The 19587-nt window shown below is 39.6% G+C and overlaps 1 protein-coding gene across 1 annotated transcript in view; it reads left to right on the top strand.

Moving 5' to 3' along the window:
* Positions 1-19587, top strand: part of SERGEF (secretion regulating guanine nucleotide exchange factor) — a 153352-nt gene that overhangs the window by 10078 nt on the left and 123687 nt on the right.

Genomic DNA, 19587 nt, shown 5'->3' with positions numbered 1-19587 from the left:
CAGTGTAGAAGATGACCACATGCAGAAGGCTGTCGGATTAGATTCTTTCCTAGGAAAAGATGAGAGGAAGGTTTTGCAGTAATGATGTTGATGTGTAAAATGATGGTTGATCTGATGAAGGTCAGTTGAATGCATTTGTATTGCTGCTCTGTTATGAAACGCAGAGGCAGGAGAGGAAAGTAGATAGATAAGGCATCTGAAAGGCATTTGTTGTCTTCATGTGTGGACAGTGTGTGCAATTAGCTTCTGCTGTTCTACACTGTGTGATACGGTAGTTAAGACTAACAAGAGGATGAAATTCTTTTACCAAAACCAAAAAGAACAGCCAGAGTTCTGTTAGCAGGGGTAGCATGCATCCATTTCTACTTTTGCCTTGTACAAACTGCCAGGTGAGGAAATAAAGAGCAGATGGAAACATTTTTCTTAGAATCTTGTTGGAGGTTCTCTTCAGAGTCTGTTGGCCTGTCAGGATACAACCTGGCAGGAAGGAAAACTGCAGAAGGGCCACAGATGCGTTGTCATTAGTTACTGGGTTCTGTAATTGTGGATACTGGTTCAAGGTAAGCTTAGACTCAGCATGGGTAGTTTTATTTAAATTGAGTTCTTACATGCTCAGCAGTCACCATGTGCTTAAGTATTGTATGAAACTGGTGCTGTAAATACTAAACCAGTCACCCACTAATGTCCTTGCTCTGTGAGAGAAGTCTGTTTTAATTACAGTATACTGTGAACTCCTGATGCTAGAACTTGGAGAAACGGGATGCATGACTGGAAAAAGAAATTGGTTAAGCATTCTGTTTCATGGCATTCATTGTTTGATATCCAAATACGTGAGAGAAATGTTGTGTAAAAAAAAAACTGCATTACTCTGGATGCCCTCTTAGCTATTGAAGAGCCGTGTTTGAACTCTGATTTTTAGAGGATGCTATACTGAAAACTTCAGAGCTGGAGTCAGTGCTGTGTAGTGCTTGGAAACTTCAGGTGGAGTAAAGGAATTTGTCTCAAAATATGTGGTTCTTGAAAAAAGTGCTTGGTGTCACTCTCACTGGAACAGAAATGGTAGAAAAAAAGACAGTCAGGATAGCCTACTTTTTAAAAAGAGGGTCTTGTCAATATGGCTTGCCTAGCTTCGCTGTTCCTTAGTGATGTTAAGTAAAGTATCCATTAAGTAAAACTTCTTCAAAGTTTTAGGAACTTTAATATTTATTTATTCATAGTCATTACGGAAATTAAGTAAATATTTTAGTAGGTGATTTTAAGGAGCCGGAGGAGGAGGAGAGTATGTTGACTGATTAGCAGGGATACTTTTTTGTTAATCTTCAAAGGGAATTTAAGTAAAAATAGGCTAACTTTACAGCTGTACGAGAACTGGCAAAGTGATGCATTGGTATAAGTAATTGCTGTATTTAGAATTTCAAATATCTTCAAAAGTCAATGGACTTGAACCTAAATCATTTGGAGTAGGATTTTGAGTGGCCTTTGGCAGCTTTCGAGAATCAATCAGAATCTCATGGGATTTTGTTGAACTGCTAGGCATATTGTGAGCTGAGCACTTAACTTTCTGAAAAATCACTTATTGCAGTTATCTGCCTAAATGAAAATGCAGCCCACTTGAAAACTTTTCTCTATATGTAGTTCTTCTCCCATTATTTTTACTTCCTCCTAGCAAAGGAGGAAATGCTGCTGCCGTTTCCTGGTGCTGAAGATGCATAAACCAAAAGCTACCAAACTTTTTTGATTACAAAGCCGTATCAGTAAGAAAAAAACCCACGTTTTTAAAAAAAAAACAAAACAAAAAAACACAACAAAACCAGAATTTTTCAGCATGCACCTTCAATATACGTACAGTTATTTTATTTGTAGTACATATACTTGTACTACTGTAGTATATTACACAAATTATAAGACATATAAAAGTAAAAGTTAGAAAAGGATGCAATAAGAAATAATATTTTTCAGTATTATTTCATATTATTGATTAAAAAGTTTTCCTGCCCCTCAGTGGATTGTCTTGCACACCCCCCTGGGGTGCATGCAGCATGCTTTGGAGGCCACTGTTAGCTTCTGTTCACTTTCCTCTGGGGATCCTAACAAGTACTGGAAAGGAAGAGGAGGAGTGGTTGTTGGATGGGAAAATGAAAAGAGGGGATACTGTAGAATGATGTTTCCATTCACTGAACAGTAGAAACATATCTTGGAAAGACATTGTGGAGGGTAGGGGTTTTGCTGCATGAAAGAACGGAGAAGTTTTTTGTCTAATAGTCGTACTGTGATGCAAAATTTAATAGCTTAACACTTTGGTTACTATATCTTAAGTCTATTGTTGTGCTATTCACTGAAGGTAATGGCATTTCAAGAAACCATGACAAATATTTCTACTTCTATATGGATTTTTTTCCAGAACATTCATCTTGGTCAGAGTAATAATAATAAAGCATTCATAATTGCAGCTAGCTTGACAGTAAATTAGAACTCTTTGGAAAGACACAGGAAGAAACTGGGTGTGTAAAACCTGGATGCTCACAAATTCTGCCATTTCAAAATAGCATTTTGATCTTCATCTGCCCCGTGAGCAGTCTTTGGTGTGGAATTAATGGAAAAGTGAGTGGTTCAGTCATGTTGAAAGCAACCATCTGGAGGAATAGCAGGCAGTTTCATGGGTGCTGTGGTTTCATACTTTTAAAGTGAGTCTAAGCAGGTTACCAACTCCTTCAGAAAAGAAGGAATACAGCGTAAATGTTTTCTTCTTTTATATTAAGCTTTCCCTCTTATGTAAACTAGCCTGTTTTAAAAGACTTGCTTTGATTTTTCCTTCATGCTATTGGCAAAATTTTTCATTGTAACCCAAAACAAAATACAAAACTTTTTTTCATTTCTTTCCCACCAGGTCTTTACAAGTGATTTTAACTGCACCTGAAATCACTTTAATGCCTATATCTCTTTTCATATGTTATATTCTGCCTCATTCAGCAGCTGTGTTGAATGTCCCATTTCCAGTCATTTCTCTCAAGAGTTTGGTCAACTCTCTCTTCATTTGCTGTTATTTCTATCACAAAAGCAGTTAAGTTTCAAGAACTTAATTCCTGAGATAAGAACCGCTTGACTGAATAAAGTTAAGGAGTATTTTCATAGTGTGTTGTCTTGTTCATCCTCACCCTTAGCAGTTTCTCTTCAAATCCAATTCCTTATTCTTTTTAATCATAGAGGTCTCTCTTGGACTATTTCTGTTGTACACAATCTTACTTGAAGGATTTTATCAGTTATTTTAAAGACAGAAGCTACTTTGTACTGATTCTTGCAGAGGAGGTGCACAATTAGACCTTTACAGCACCACTAGTACTCCTTCAAAATAAGTTGAATTGTTCTGCTGCTAGCGATGTTCCTAGTTAATAGTGGTTGGTCCAGAAAAATTAAGGCTAAGAGACTCTGCTTCTTGATCAGGTTCTTGATGATGAGATATGAACTTTCTAGCGTCTTTGGTTTATTCGTTATTTTCTACATGAATACTTTTATCAGCTGACCTTGAAGGCATGCATTTCCATTATGGCACGGCAGTACTGTTGTTGCTTTTTATGTGAAGGGCAGACCAGATGCATTCTTCTGGCCTCGCGCTCCAAGTGTAAGTATCTTTCTTTTCAGATGCCCACTCTGTAAAATGGTTTGCATTCTTTCCAGCACATTGCTTAATGGTACAGGGAGCACCGCTGCAATACAGGGGACGCTATTTTGAAGAAGACAGTTCTCTGCACATCTGCTTAACAACGTTAACTTTAATTTGTGGTCATTCTCCAATTGATTCAAAACCTTTGAGTGTAGCTGCTGAGAGAGAAGATACTGCTTAGATTATTTAAAAGAGCTAAGTTGTGCCTGTAACGCTGAAGATGTAAATTGGGCTACTTTGGGAAAAGATGGAACTGGTCTGAGTTGAAGGCAAACCTAAATTTAGCAAGAGAAAATTTATAACAACTTAAATCATCAACTTGTTTCAAAACAAGATATTTCCTTTTGACTCAGATAACATATTTATAAGCCTTCTTAACCTGGTCTGCTTTATTACCTGAGTATTCTGAATACATTCATTAGTCTATTTTTCATATGACAACGCATAAAATTGTGGCGTGCTTGAGCTCACATAAAGAATTCCAAGCTCTTTCACCCAGAAGGAGTTACCTTAAGGATGTGATTACAGTGGTACATCTGCTGCCTGTGGAAAACCGCCTGCAGCTAACAAGTCCTGAAGAACAAAACACAATCAGACGCCTTGACATAGGCTGAATAATATTCTGAATCCTTATTCAGAAAATGCATGTGAGTCTGTGCTTGCTTGACCCTCCCTTGACATCACATATTTAGTCTGCATAAAACCACTTTGAAGTGGTCTGACGTGCCAGTGACCTACGTGATAAAACAGAACCCATCTCCTGTTTTTCTGAAGCAAATGGAAGTGCATCCCTCCAAAGATTGAGAGCGGACAAGGCATATTTCTAATTAGACCCTGCTGTAATTGCACTTGTCTGTTGTGTCTCTGGTGCCAGTCACTAAGTGACACTCAGGCCTTCCTGGTAAGTGACACAGTAGCTGCGGTGTACCTGCAGCGAGGCCAAGTGTAAGGGTGCTGCTCTCTGGCTCCCAAGCAGTGCGGTTTCAGCCCACTAGAGGTCCTTTCCCGTTTTCTTTTGAATCAAGGCTCTGCAGCCCTCCTCGTACTGGAAAGCATGCTTTCTTAGCCTTGAAATTTTCAGCAGTTCCCTAGGAATGCAAATCCTGATGTTGTTGTGGGTTATCTGTGATACCAATAAATCATCTGTTTTATGGGGACTCTTCTTAGCTACTATGGAGTGATCTGCCAAAAGGGACTGTGGTTGGGAAATGACGTTTAGAATAGTCAATAGTTCAGAGGTCTTGCTGAAGTTGTCTGGGTTTATTGGGTACTGTTGTTCTGGAATCTGTGTTTGTTTAAAACAAAGGCAAAAAAATAATATTGCTACTATACCTATTGAAAAAAACCACACTTTTTTTCTTCTGCTTGTTAAAATCTCTTAGTGGTTTTAGCCAAGGGACAGGATGGATCTCTGTTTTAGGTAGTTAGTGATAAAGCAGCAAATGCTGCTTTTAATGATAATCTTGTTCTAGGAATAATAATCTTGTTCTAGGAATAATTGCTTTTACTAATGCCTATCTTTGCTTTGTATGGTGTTGCGCTTACTTTAGGTTTGAAGAAAATGGGTGCCAAAGTGTATTTCATGTGCTGCATGTAAATATGTGCTGAATTTTGCCTTGTTTATATGGGAGAACAGAATTGGTGACTGTTTCTGCAATGTGAATTTTGCCAACTCTGTAGGATGCTGTAGGGCACAATCTGGTGGGGCAAACTGCTGATTTTCTATCAAGACAAGGGTGTTGTGTATAAATTTTTATGCACATGTGCATGTCCGTAGATGTATGTGTGTCTGAAAACAAATATATAAAATTGAGGATTGGAGAAGAAGGGTATTTATAATTCAAAGGGAGCTAATGTCAGCTATCTTTTTACCCTGGGAACAATGTGACAGGTTGGTTTGTTTTTTGTAGTGCCATGCACGTAGGGAGTCGAGACAGGGCACAAGGAAAGCTCCGCAATCTTCTAGTCTCCTTATGATGCTATGTTTTGGTGCAATAACTGGGATTTTTTTTCCCATTTGCTTCAGCTAATATGAGGGTTTGTGATTAATTGTTATATGGGAGAATGCAGAAAGGATTTTGTGTTCATCTTCGAGGTGACTTTTTTCCTATTTACATGTTTTGCCTTATATCAAACCTTATTCATCCTGGCCAAATCCACAACTGTATCCTTCTGTTGAAAGGCTGTAGCAGTGTAGAAATACTTTTTTTTTCAGATATGATCATTCTTAATTTCGAAACTTATTTTTAAAAATAAGTCAAATTCTGTCTTCACACTGTGCTAGTGCTATTGTGATTTTTTTGTGTGTGTATTGCTTGCGTGTTGCACCTCACAGAAAGCTTGGACCAATTTACAGCTTTGCTATGAAGGTAATACAGAGTATGCAATTCCTCTTTCAGCTATGCAAGAGAATGGCTTCAGAAAGATCAGATGGCTTCCTCAGTGTAATCCAGGACCTCCCTGCTTTTTCTTATGTTCCATTTGAAAAGTTCTTTCTGAGGATGTGAAAAGGTACTAAATAATCTCTTTGGCACTAGAGTTTAGTTCATCTCCTTATCTAAATGACCATGGTACTCAAGTACATGGGGAGATGGTCTGTCCTGGAACTGGGATCACCCTTTTCACAGTCACGTTCCCCTACTGCACTAAAGGATGCAGCTGACACTTTTCATGTGCAGTTCATTCTTCCTCTGTTATTTCCATAGAGGGGAAGTTGTGTGCTCAATGGTATCTCTATTATTGATAGAGTGGGGTATTCCTTGGCTTTTTTTTTTTTCATGCAAATGACAAATTTTCATTGGTGGTTGGGATCCATAGCTATTAGTAGGATTTATGAGTCAATGAATGGAAAACAACAAAAAAAGCCCTATTGGAAAAGGTATACTGAGTGCTCTTAAGTCCACTTTTCCAAAAAGTGGTTTATACCGTGTCCCTGCATCATCCTCTTTTGCTCATATCTCATGAGGCTGACTTAATAAACTTGCTCCTGCTCCTTTCCCCTCTCCGCCAAGAAGTGGTGCTTCCTATGGTCTATGTATGCCTTTAATGCTTAGCTCTTCAAAAATACCCTTTAAGCCCTGTCTTGTGGTGAAGTACTGTTTGCTCCTGTATTATCTTGGTGCTGTTATCCCCATAAAAACAAATGGGAAGGGTTAACGCAGTCTGCATTGGATAATTCAGCTACAGCAGCAAGATGTTTCCGTTTGATGCTGAGTTGACTGTTTCATCAGTAGATGATGCAATAATGGGAAGGGTATGAACAGTTGTTTAGTGCCAGTAACAGTTTAGTAACAGTTTAGACTGTTAGGTGACAGTCACACATCTGAAACTGGAGCCCGTACACTTTTTAAGGTGAGAGGTAGCTCCATTTGATGCGGTGGGATGCTGGGTTTTGGGAAAACAAGTAAAATATTAGAAATTAGCTAAATCAAAACCTGTGAATTGATAAGAGCCCCTAAGCCCCTTGAACAAGAACTTGCAAAATGAGTGTTCAAGACAAAACTTTGTCTATCTGCCTGATGGACTCTAATTGAAATCTGGTAAATTCACTTGTTTTTCTCTGGTCTTGGTTCTGTGGTCTCTTGTTGTTCCTACCTTCTCTCTTGTTGTTCCTACCTTCTCTTTACAATGCTGTAGCTCAACGTTATGAAGCAATGGGAACTGATGCTTTGCAGGCTTCCTGTTACGGTTGCTTGTTGTTGTAAAAAATGGTGTTACTGTTGTGCACTGTAAGTCAAAGCAAGAAGGAACGTCAGCTGAAGATGCATAGGTTTTAGAGCCAGATGTGGCTGTCACAGAGGCGGTTATAGGAGTTATTCTAAAACAAGTTGTTGAATTATACCTGGATACCAGTGTTAAGCCCAGAAATTTTTGCTTGACAGAAACATAACTTCCAGAAGACATGCACGTGATGGTAGGTTGTTTTTAATTTTCAGATGCTGTGTTGCAGGTTCAGTGACTGAATTAGAACCCCAGTGGAACTGCTGTAGTTGCCTGGTTTACAGCTGCACTGGGAGGGGTGAGCCAGTATTCTTCTGGTTTGGGTTCAGGCAGGTCTGGAAGCTGTGCTAGGATGCTTTGAGATGGTAGAAACTCTCTGCTCTGGGTAGTTTGTTCCAATTCTGAGACTCCAGCTGAAGACGAAGAAAAATGACCAAGTGAACAAGAGAGGCAGAGTGGAGGCTGAGCTCAGATAATGAGTGTGATTTAACAGAAAAATGTTGCCAGCATTAAGCCCTTGTGCCACATAATGTACTTGGTCTAGGGCATGAGTTTTCAGTTGTCATCACTTTTGAAGCTTACACTGGTGATAGTTTAATATATATATAAATCTCATGCTCTGACTGATGAGGGAACTTCTGGTTACATTAAAAATAATACACATGAATCTTTGGATGCATCTGTTTTTGGCTGGCAAATTTTAAAACTTCAGGGCCTCCCCTGAAGGTCCTGCATTTGATTATTTAGGTTAGGACATAGAAGGGGGGAAAGAAAGAAATGCACAAGCTTGGGGACCAAAATTCAGAGATTAAAGCTTTGCAGAAAATTAGTATGGGATATGTGGGCAATTTACAGTGTGCAGTAACAGGATTAAAGATTCTAGGTGCATATGGGAATTGCCTTATTTTCTGCATTGTCTTCAAAGCTGGCTCCTTGCTCCATCACAAATCAATCTCTCACTGCTGTTTCAACTTTGATAGTTATTTTTAAGCAAAGCTTGTATAAGGCTGAAGCAGGGGTTGATGGGACTGGTGTAGTCTGGTACTCGGGAGGTCTGTTCCAGGCTGGCTGCCAGCTGGGAGACAGGAAGGGTGCTAGCTCTGGAAGGGGCTGGGGTCATGTTTTGTGGCAGGACTGCACCTTGTGGATGCTCTGAAAACTGAAGTGTCTGGGAGAGCAAGTGTGTAAAGTAAAAGTGAACGCTCACTTGGCATTGTATGGATACATGTGAGATTTACAGGCATGGAATCAGTGTTTCAGTCGGTACAGGATGTTTAATACACCTTAATTTTATGTGTGTTGAGTTCACCTTCTGAATCAGATTTATTTCATCTTTTTCTATAGACGTATGTAACTAAGTATTTAAGCTCTGCAAAATATATGGCTATAAATTATAGCATTCTGGAAATTCGTGGCAATTTACCATTTATTTTTTGTGAATGCATCAGTGCAAAGTTGATTTTTTTTTTTAAAAAAAGTAATTCATACGAAAGGAATTCTTTTTTGGCAGAAAGTTTCTTTCCAGCCATGAATCACCTTATTAATGCAAAAACTTTGAGGAGGACACAGTAAAGCTAATGAATTGATGCGCAATTATTTTTTTTTCTCAAGCACTACAGTCTGGGTAGCCCTGCGATAGCTTTTTCTTCCTCTTTGAGGAGGGAATGTCCTCATCAGAAAGAGCTCCTCTTCAGGTTAGTCCTCCCCTTTTGAAAGCCATGAAGGCAGATGTCCAGGTTCCTCGTGGGGTCTTCAACTGTTTCTCTTGGTAACCCAGAATTCTGCTCCAAAAAGATTGGTTCCTGTTGTTGCAATTTGATCATCAAGTCTGCGTTGCCCGCGGGAACAATTGTTTTGATTCCTCTTTGCTGGTGGGAACAACCAAAGCCTGTTTTTCCTCAGTTAAGGAAATTACTTGGCATCGCTCTTGTAGAGGTGCTTGGGAAAATTGAACGAAAATGACAAGCTTCAATATGACTTATACTGAAGCTCTGTTTTCCTGTTCCTGGAATCACTTTTCCTACTTCGTGCTGCAACATGGACTGGTCTGTATCTCTGTAGCCCAACATTTTGAGTTCTGTGAGGCGTGGAGTACACACATTCAGCCAGTCGTTCCTGGAGAAGAAAAAAACAAACCAAGGCCCCCCCAAAAACCCGAGCTAGTGACCTGAAGAGCCATGTTCCTCAGCCATTTGTGGAGTTTACCACGTTATTATCTGTTCTGGGGGTTTTAATGGGAATTCATTCATCAAGCAGCAAGGAACTGAAATTTATAGACACTTGATTTGTGGAAGACTTCTGCATATGAGACTTAAGCAGCCAAATCATACAGAAACTCCCCTTTGGGGAGGGATGGCAGGGCTTGGATCTTGCCAAGGCCACTGTAGAAGATTTGTTATTTTAACTGCCAAACTGCCAGCAAATGTTGGGGAAGCTTTGCTGGCAAAAAATAGATCTCAGTAAACCTTGGCTCTCCTGTGCTTGCATTCCTGAGGCACAGCAGATTTTGTCTCCAGCAGCTATGGCTCAGCAGCACAACAGGAGCCTTCTATTACATCCTACTCTGTATCAGTCCCTCTTGTTTAGTTCTGTCTTACAACACAAACGTTTCTTAAATATTTTTTTTCTGTTCTTTAACAAGAACTGAATAAGCAGAACCTGTAGGTTGAGTCTGGCTTATACAGTTGATCTTTTTTTGTCTTGATTCACAGTATCAAGCTGTTGTTACTGAGTTAATGAATTTTTAGTGCACTGAACATTAAAGCCTTCTGGATTTTATTTTCACCATTCAATGGATTTGAGTTCTGGTTGTAAATAGCTAGAAGGGATTGCTATTTTCTTTGGCTTCATTGGCTGGCATCATTCCTTGGCTTTATTTTTTAAACTTACAGCTAGAGTGTATCTGTGTGTGTGTGTTTGTATATTGGTTTGGGATTTTACACTCCTATTTCAGCTGCTCCCTAACTTGTACGTGACTTTAGTAAAACTCTTGAAGAAAATCTTTCTATGGATTAGGTGTCAAAGATCAGACTTGGTTCAATGTGAACTGAAGGTAGTTTCTGAAAGGGTGGTATCAAGTGTTCAGTTGTTCATATGCACTGTTTTTTCATAGATACTTGCTAACCATCTTTTGAGTAACTTGTGGTGTTTCTTCAGTAATTGTCCTTCTTTTGTCCATCCTTGTTCTTTGTGATTTTCAGATAGTACAGTAAATAGCTGTGTGAGCAGTCCCACATTATGCCACTTGTATGGGAAAAGAGAAGTGTCAGATGCTAAACCTGTGCTTATTTTGATTAAAGTTCTACGTTGTGAAATAGAAATGTTAGTCATTGGCATTAAGGGCACGGAAACTTATATTTATTAAAATTTTCCCTTGTAAGCTATATTGTGTTGGCAAAGGGAGATTCAGGTAGTTGAATTTTGAGACTCAAATTCAGATTTTTGTTAAACTTACTTCATGATAAATGCTGAGGTTTTTCTTAGCAAGAATTGTGGAACAGGAGAAAATAACTACGGTAAGCTTTGCAGATCTTCTCTGCTCATCCTATGTGTATGGTATTCTATGGAATGCCTTTCCTGCAGTAGAAGGGGAAGATACAGTGCATGAAGCTATTCTAGCCAAGTTTTCTTAGCCATGACTTTGTCATGCTTGCTTAATTCTGTCCAGGTGCATTTTGGTAAGTACTCCATGACTGGAGGAGTTTGGAAAATGACTCAGTCATCGTTCAACAGAACACTCCAGGGCTTTTTTTTAACATAGCAGTTGTGTGGGAAGAAGGGCTGTGTTGTATTGAATTTCTCTCCTACTGTTTTGTCTTGCCGTATCGTCTCTTTTGCTGTTGGAAGTAGTGATTGTTGTGGACCTAAGTAATGTGAGTGTCTGTCCTAGCTTGAAGCAACTTTGATCTTAAAAAGCTTTCAGAAAAATGAACACAAATGTGGTATAGATTTTATTCAGCTCATTAGTGTGAGAGAAGTTTTTTTCCCCTCTTTTTGTTTTTCTTCGGTTTCTGTGGTTGGATTGCTGCAGGTTATGGCTAGCCATGTATTTAGCAAACATCATAAACAAGGTTAGATACATTAGCAAGCATGAGGAAGATCGGGGGGGAAGAAAGTTGTAATGAGATCTCACTGAGAACACGTACTCTGTACGAAGCAGTTAACTGTCGATTAAGTGGAACTCATGAAAGAATGCGAAAGCTAAAAGGGAACCCCCTGGTCCGTTGCCCTTTGAAGACAGGTTCACTGGATCTCACACAAGGGCAGTGATTTGTGTGACAGTGGCTTTGGATGTCTGTATTCCCTACCACGTCTATTTGAAAACAAAATGAAATCCCTTCCTGGTTATGATATTTGGGGCCATATCTGGGTTTCTTGTCTGCTGAAAGGGTTCTGCCTGGACTGTCAGTAATGGTGACTTCCTTTTGTCTTAGGAAATAATATCTGCTGCTGCTTGTGTACGGGGAACTGTAAGTAAGAATATTATCAGTATCCTATACCACTAGAGTCGACGTGCAAGAAGAGTTGTGGTTTGGGGCAGGGGCTCGGCAGGGCAGCTTGTTGGCTCTTAGCAATTTCTAGGGATTTTTATTCTTTTTCCCTTGATGCAAGTTAACTGTTAAAATTGTAATGCTAATTGTTTTTGAAACACCTCCCCTCTTACAGTGATTGTATAACCAGGGTGCAAAGCTGATACTAAGCTTCCTTTTTGAAGAGGAAGAATTTGACTGTAAATGTCCTTGTTTTTGTACTTCTGTGTATATGTGGCTGGACCTGTTGCTACTATCTGAACCACTTGCTATTTTGTTTAACTATTTCTGGTTTTTGCATTAAACCACTTCTCCCGAATCATAGAAATAGTTCAATTCCCATTATACTAGTGTCTTTATAAATTCAGCTATTGGAGGCTGAAAGGAAGCAAAGGTAAAGGCAAGAGAGAATTCACTGCCCTGTTAATTTCCGTCAGGCTGCTTCTAAGTTTGTTGTCCATAGGTATTACTAGAGAAAGATCCAAATGTGGGACAAGTAACTCACAAGACCACTGTTCAGTTGTTGTTCTGGCAGGCTGGGCCAGACACAGCAGGAACTCGAGTCTCCTCCTTCCTGCATCCCAGCTTTCAGTGCAGCTGCTAGACTACCTTGTGCCGTGGATTCCAGCAGCCACCCCCCGTGATGCTTCTTTCTCAGGCTCTGTAGCTCAGAAACAAGCACGGCTGGGAGGACTGGGTTGGGGGCCTCCTCCCTGCACCCCTTTCCAGCTGAGAATCTGGAGGCAGTCCTGTAAGGTTGGTGTCCTGAGTGATAAAATGAAAACCGTGTTGACTTAAGTTGTGTTACGGGACTTGCTTGCTGCTTTTCGTTGCCACATAAGCCTGGGCTGTGTTGGGAAAATCTGGAATGGTATAAAATGATCTATTGATAGAAGTTTGATGTGAGTGCTCTTTAGGGAGGCAAAATGGGGGATCCATTGGGGCAGCTTAGTTTGAATAGTGTCTTGGTGTTAAGGCCACTTAGATGGATGGTCCTTCTCTGGCTGCATCTTGTCTAGTCCTGTTGTGCAACCCACTTGTGGAAATGCATGGGGGAGGAAGCTGTGCAGCTTTTGTTTAAATTCTACCTTTGCCTTGGTGAGTAGATTTTTAGTTCAGCTTAAGCTAGATTGATGCTTGTTGCTTCTGTTTCATTAAAATTAATTCATACTTAAGCTGCTATAAACTGGAGATAAAGCTTCACGTGGAGGTGAAAAGAAAGTTTCGTATGGTGTTTTCCACTGGCTACTAAGAATAAATTTAAAAAGCAATTTCCGTTCAGTGAGCTGCCTTGAGAGAAAAGGACCTGAGCATGCTGGTGCTCCAGGAATCTAAATCCTAGTGGCATGTCAGGTAGTGAGGTGAGAATTATCGTTGCTGGAGTTTGTAATGCTGGAATTCAACACAGGCTTCAGAGGAACTTGTGTTAAAAAAAGCAAATTGAAAGCAGGCAGTGTATGTAGCTCAAAGAGCAAAATGTTTTTTAGTCTCAGGGCATTGGTAGACATAGACCAGAGAAACCTCAATTAATATATGGAAAAATTTGGTAGATGAATTATGTAATGCAAACAAATGAATCTTGTCAGCCCTCGTCACACTTAACTAGAAATAGATGGTGGCTTATTTGCCCTGGCTGCTGATCTTTCTGGGCAAAAGAAGGACAATTTTATTTTGAGTGCTTAATGTTATCGCATCACATGATATAGCTGTCATGACAGGATTAACTGAAATTTTGGCAATTCAAAGCCCTTAGTAGTGTAAAGCATTGATGTGAAGCAGACAAACGCTAAGAATTTGCACTGCAGAAATTTTGCAGTTATGCAAAGTGGATATAACGTGGTCCCAGACAGCTTGAATATCTTGGTAAGGTAGAATTGCTTTGCACCTACTTTGCATAAAATAAAAATGTGGAAGCTGAAACCAGTCATTATGTAATAGCTGAGCTAATCTGTATGACAAACCATTGCCAAACACAAAGTACATTTATTCAGCTTTTTTTTTTTAGTTTTCTTGGTTGTTGAGCATGTGTGCAAGAAAGATGCCTATTGCATTTTCAGATAATTTCATTTAAAGCTATGCATTCGTAATGCTTTTGTTGATAAGCTCAAGTTTAGGAAGCAGCTGCCAATGTGTACGTGATCTGTGCATGTATGTGCATTGATCTACAGGTCTCGGTTAACCTTAGCAGCATCTTAGCACTGTTAAACACTTGTTTTCATAACCTTTAAATGACATTTCCTTTTTGCTGTAATTAATTATTCAGGCTTAATGCTCACTAATGAATCTTATTATTTGAACATAGATAATGTGCCTTTTGTGAGCTTGGTGAGAGGAGTGCTTCTGAAGGACAGTACCTTTCAGGTCTTAGTTCCTAAGAAACAGAACAAAAACCAAGCAGGGGTATAAAAACCCCCAACCATCTGGCTTGTGCTTTTCATGGTTACTTTCAGGTACTTTTCAAACAGTGGAATTGAGCTAAGATGCACTAGGGTACAGGAGATATATTAGCAGTTATGAATTCTGAGTACAGGATTGGTTGCATAGAAAGGCTTTTTCCCCTTCTTCGCTACTTAGCAAGTGCAGATCTGCCAGGCAGGTGTATCCACTTTTATCTGGTAGCTAGACTGGTGGCTTTTTATTGTTGTTGTTTAAAGTATTCCAGTTGTGAGGATCCATAAAATAATCTGGTACAAGTCCCTCATGAAAAATGGCAGTCAGGCTTGTGTATTAACGTTGCCCGTGTTTTTTTTTGAATGCTAGGAATGACTCTGTGCTACTACAGCATGAAGTTGTACTGATGGAAGTATGAACAATAAGGTGTTTTCTAGTACTTGGGATTTTATTTTTTGTGTATTTGTATGCATTCAGCTGACTTAGCTGGATTTTTGAGTGCTCTGAAAATACCATGACTTATGTCTGTGTTCTAGCACTTGAGTCTAGTACGTATGCAAGTGTGGTTAGCAACTGATATCTGTTAACATTCATTGTGTTCCTTAAGAAAGTCAGTCTTCTTTCTATTTTTTCTGTGCTGCTATGTGGCTTGATTTGCTTAAATAAAAGATTAATGACTTTTTTTCCAACACAGCCCATGAAAAAATACTGCTTTGCTTATAAATATTGCTGAAATACAAACCTTATGATTAATTCGTACTATATAGTAGGGATGTATATCGGTTTTGTTTTCTTTGAGTTATGTTAGCGTTGATCTCCAGACCAGTTTTCGTTTTGGCAGCACACTTTGCATGTTTGTTTTCATAATTATATGCATGGAAGTGCAGACTGTGAGGTCACAAACACTGTAACAAGATCAACCTGCTACCTCGAGAAGCTTGCAGTCAAAGGCCAGAGAGGGCTAAACCAACAAACTTGAGGGAGTCCACTGGACAGGAGGAGGCTGGCAGTGGGCACTCGAGGTACCTGCTCAGAGGCATGACGCAGAGCTGGCCTCCAGCGGCTGTGTAGCAAGCTCTTGGTGAGTGAGAGCTAGGTCTCAGTGCACTGAAGAATAAGTGGATTGTTCCTACCCAAAGGGAAAATTTGAAGGGAACTTTGCAAGCTTTGTTGCGCACTTGTGTTTTTTGAAGACCTCTTTTGTGTGAGAAGAGGAGGAGATATTTCAAGCCCAGTTCGTGTCATGGCACAACTCCGATGCAACTGCATCTGGTTTTTGTAGTTCCTATTTGAACTTCAGTTCAAATGAACTGAACCTCATGAAATTCAGCAAAGACAGGCTATCAGTGGAAGTACATAGTTTCTGTGTGGATCCCAAACAGCTGAGATTGAAACCTGCAGGTGAGGGGGAATTACTTTTATCTATGACCCTTAGGCTTCTCTTGAAGTTCTTGGTATGCTCTGATGAATTGAAGAGCTCATTTGATTCAGGGCTACTTTTTTCTCTGTGTCAAGCATAGACTTCCACTCTTCAGTGTGAGCTCTTGAAAATTATTTCATTTTGCAAAGCTTCATTTTGTATGGTAATTTCCATGCGTGTTTTGTTCAGCACTTCTGCCACCAGTCATCTCTTCTTGTGGCATTTAGGCAGAGATCTGAAATGCTGTGGAAAAACGTTCTCACTCATGAACTTACACTTTAATCTTTGTAGCTGAGGAGATATTTGGAACTGAAGGTTGTCAGAACAGAATTGGGTGCCACGTACAACTCCATGGGAAACAATTGGCTTGGTACACAACAGAGATGCAGAAAACACTTTGAAAACACTTTAGAAAGAGTAAAATAGAAAGTGGTACCAAAAATACTCTACTGATGTTCTGTAAGACAGTGGTTCATTTGACCTACTATATAGAGAAACATTTTGGTTTGTTTCATGCAAAACTGATAGTAGCATTGCTTTAATAAAACAGTATTGCTTTCTTAGACTTCAGTTTCTCTGAGTAAATTAGTTCATAGTTAATGGCAGGCTCGTGAAACTTTCATTCTAATCATCGACTTCTCTGTTGTAAGATAATCTTGAGATATGAGCAGCTGTATTCCTATCCCTCATGACATTCTCATGATCATGACCACCAGCAGCCCTGTGTGTCCTATGCTGTTGTCCGTTAAATTCATTATTTTCCTTTATTGTTAATGACAGGACATTTTCTAATGCAAGAAACTGTACGGTATAATTTGTGATGCTTTTTCAAAAAAAACTTTTTGAAAACAAAGTTTTTGTTTTCAAAACTGAGTGCATAAATCATACATTTCAGAACCTGGATTTAAATATTAGATTTTAAACTTGCAGTTAGTGCCTTGTAAATCAGCTACTAAAAATTCCGCATCATCTGATAGAGCAAAGGTACTGTCTGGAAGAAGAAAAAACATTTTATTACCAGTTGCCTTTTTCAGGACTTGTTCTTTGGTCCGATACTGTAAGGAACATGGTATGTAATAAAAATCAAGTAATCATAGTAGTAATACCTTTTTCATGGAGAAAGACCTGGATGATCATAAGAAGGTGTTAGCATCTGATTCATGCAGAGCAGAGGCCTTGGGAGGGGTATCTTAGGTAACTCATTCTCACTTGTACTTGGTGCCATTTTATTAGAACATAAATCGTACAAAAAATGTAGAGATGGGTCTATTCAAGGACAGTGCTTTTTGTCAGCTTTGCTAAGATAATTTTTATAATGAGCATAGGAAACCTTATTTTTTCTTTATTTCTTAAAAAACTTGCCATTACAAAGCTCCAGAAAACATTTATACAAAAACACCTTTAGGAATATGCCTTTCTACTTATCTCTTGCTCCCCAAAATATTGAGCAAACTGCAAGTTATTTTGGCAGCTCTCATCTTGTTTTTTTTGCCTTGTTTTTTTTTCTGAACTTTTTTGGCAGCCATTGGCTGTTCTGTAGGAATTTGCCTGCACATAAATGCTTTACTTTCAGGCTTGAGCCTGCTAGTGATGCAGCTGATTGAAGCTGAAGCAGTTTGTTTGAAAGAAAGTGGACAACAAAAGTGCCAGAGAAAAAGGAAGGAAGGTCAGGCTATGGGGACAATATAAGAGTGGCAATGTGGATTAGCAGAAGCTTATCTGTTTTGAAGAATCATCTTGACAAATCATGCGGTACAAAGGAGGGTGTTAAATCCTTTTGTGCTCGTCTCTTCTTGTGTGCTGACTTATCTGGAGATGAAGAACCGAAACAAACCCAAAGCACCGTGGGCACGTGGGCAGAAAGTGATAGTTGAGATGTGTAACGAACCCCTGACGTGTCCAACTTAAAAATCTAGAGTAGCTATTTAAAAGCTCTCTCTAATCCACTAGGGCTGCTTTGGAGCAGCGTTCGTCAAATCAGGTCGCCCCATGCACTTGGGATTCAAGTCCCTGCAAGTGAGCTGATCCTGTATAGACGTGAACTTGACGTGTAAAATTGCTTTCCAAATGTCTGATTTTTAAGCTTTTCACTTCAGAGCAAAGCAATGACTCTACCCCACATAGCCACTTGCTTTAGGGAAGGAGAAAACTCATGGTGTCTTTACAAGCTGTCCATTCTCATTGTATTATGAGAAGCATGGATGTGATGGTACTGCTTCTTTCAATCAACATCTATTTTAATGTCAGAGAAAAGAAGGCCACGAAAAGATGAAAGCTTGTTGTTCTTGCTCTCTTCATTTTCATTGTAGCTGCTTTCTTGGTCATGAGGAGAAACCTTATCTTATTTCTCCCTTTTTGCTTTCAAACCTACAACCTTCTTAACAGGCAGCATAGCAGGTCACACACAGCATGTCAAACTCTGTTTATGTACACACCTGGGTAATCCTTAAAGGTGGATGTGCTGGTGCTATACAGAGGTGGTTGTGGACAGCTATTGTTTCATTTGGCAGACATCAAAAGTAAATCTCACTAGTGTCATTCTCCCTTTGCAGGGTGCAGCAGATTGCTCTACAAAAGGAGGGGCTTGCATTGCAGTCTTTGTATCTCCGTGGGTAGAAACATTTCTAATGCTAAACTTTTAAGCTTCCGTACTGAAATTTCTGCCTCTTCTGCTCTGTGTTTTGTGGCTCTGAGATGCTGGAAATATCTCCCAGCCTCTTAGCATGTGAATTCTAACAAGCAAGAGGTCTGAGCTGCAAGGAGAAGGCAGGAGTCAGAGGAAACTCTGCTAGCTGGATAGCAAATTCATGTAGGTGATAGAGATTTTTAGGGGCCATAAATGGCATTTAGATACTTTCACCCTTAGGGAGCTGTTTACACCTCTGCCCCCTCTTTCCCTTCAGTCTCCTTGATGTTAAGCGACTTGCAGACACACAGCTTGAGGTAGAACCTTGTGATTTGTTCCATGCTCTTAAGCTCTGTCTCTCTTGCGGGTAGGGAAAAATGGGGATAGTATTCCAGAGGGAATACATTACCTTATTGCTCATTATTCATCTCTTGATTTCAAAGGACATGAATTTTGCTTCCTATCCTCTTTTAGAATGTATTGTTCCTCCTGTTGGTGAGAATGGTGCCGTTACAGCTGCTCATTATCTGAGGTGAGCAACCCACTCTGTCTTAGTCAGTTGCGGTTGGTTCTGCGTCTGAACAAGTGGAGTGGTCTCCTGGGAGGCTCTGAAGGTGCCATTGTCGGTTTTGTGATACTGGTCTGTTTTTGTACTTTATTTGCTAAGAACAACACACGTTTAGCGTTCAGTTCTATTGGATGTTGAACTCAGCTACTTCTTGGAGCTGCTGAGAAGGTTACAGCCACTTAAGAGGTTCCAGGATAGGTCATCTAACACTGTTTTTGTAATGCTACCGATTTCTTTGTAGATAGTGACTTTTCTAATACTTAAGAATTATTGTGCATGTCTGAGGCTTGTTATCTAGTGAAATTTCTGTTTAAAAGGTCTCTGAATATTTGTCTTTGGGAGTGCATCTTGTGGACAACCAGAAGAAAGCACAGTTCTTCAGCAGACTGCCATTCCAGAGTGTTTCTTGTGATATTTCTGTGCTTGTCTCTCCATACCATGCCCTTGAATCTTTCAACAAGGTAAATATTAGCACTTGGAACTTAATTACCTTCACTTTATCTCTTTTAGACACATGCCCGCTCTTTCTTAGCCTCAGATGGCAATGGGGTATTGAGAGGAGTAGGACCACTTGCGTCCTCCAGATCGTCAGGCAGATTCATAAATGTTCTCAAGGTTGGGGCCATAGGTAATGCTGCTTATAATGTGATATAAAAAACATAGGTATTTTGT

The sequence above is a fragment of the Cygnus atratus genome, chromosome 5 (assembly GCF_013377495.2).
Source record: "Cygnus atratus isolate AKBS03 ecotype Queensland, Australia chromosome 5, CAtr_DNAZoo_HiC_assembly, whole genome shotgun sequence".
In the NCBI taxonomy this organism is placed as follows: Eukaryota; Metazoa; Chordata; class Aves; order Anseriformes; family Anatidae; genus Cygnus; species Cygnus atratus.
This window is presented reverse-complemented; position numbering and strand designations above follow the sequence as displayed.